This window comes from Octodon degus, unplaced genomic scaffold (genome assembly GCF_000260255.1).
Source record: "Octodon degus isolate 3935 unplaced genomic scaffold, OctDeg1.0 scaffold00010, whole genome shotgun sequence".
NCBI lineage: Eukaryota > Metazoa > Chordata > Mammalia > Rodentia > Octodontidae > Octodon > Octodon degus.
In genome coordinates, this window is record NW_004524586.1 from 8,892,258 (window position 1) to 8,892,972 (window position 715).

Consider the following 715-nt stretch of genomic DNA (forward strand, 5'->3'; position numbering starts at 1 on the left):
CGCCCCCCACAACAAGGTATATAAAGTAAAGCCATATTAATATGCTGAGCTGTGAAAGGCTCAAGTCAACAACTTCTGTGGATAACCCACTACTACTGTGGACTGCTGGTCTGTGTTGGATAATAAAAAAAGAGAGAGAGAAAAGCATGTATGAGGATAGCAGCAATGGCCAAAGAGCAGCCAGGGAAGCTGGCATGATGGCAGTGAAGAAACCTGCAAAACTGTCCAGGAGCACACAGTTTATAATGGCTTACACATCTGGATAGGTGTTGTATTCCTGGGTAAGAAACTCACTGTGAAAATACTGTTTCCAAAACAAATTCAATGTAACTCATTTCAACATCCTCATGGCTATTTGGAAATGGAACAGATTTTGAGTGTACCATGCAAAGATGTATATAAAACAAATATTTGAATTAAAACATTAAAATAAAATGAGACAGAATATTCAGATTTCATCAATGTAGATAACAACTAGACATGTGAAGAGACTTAGACTTTAGGGAAATGCAAATTAAAATCACTACACACTCTACTAGAGTGGCTAAAATTAGAAGACTACTAGCACTGTTGGAGAGGATCTGAAAAGACTAGAACTCAAAATATGTAGTATGCTTTCAAAAACAGTTTAAGAGTTTTATAAACAGCTAAGCATACATCTACCACATGATCAATTTTTTAATTCCTAGGTACTTGCCTAAAGGAAATTAAAGCA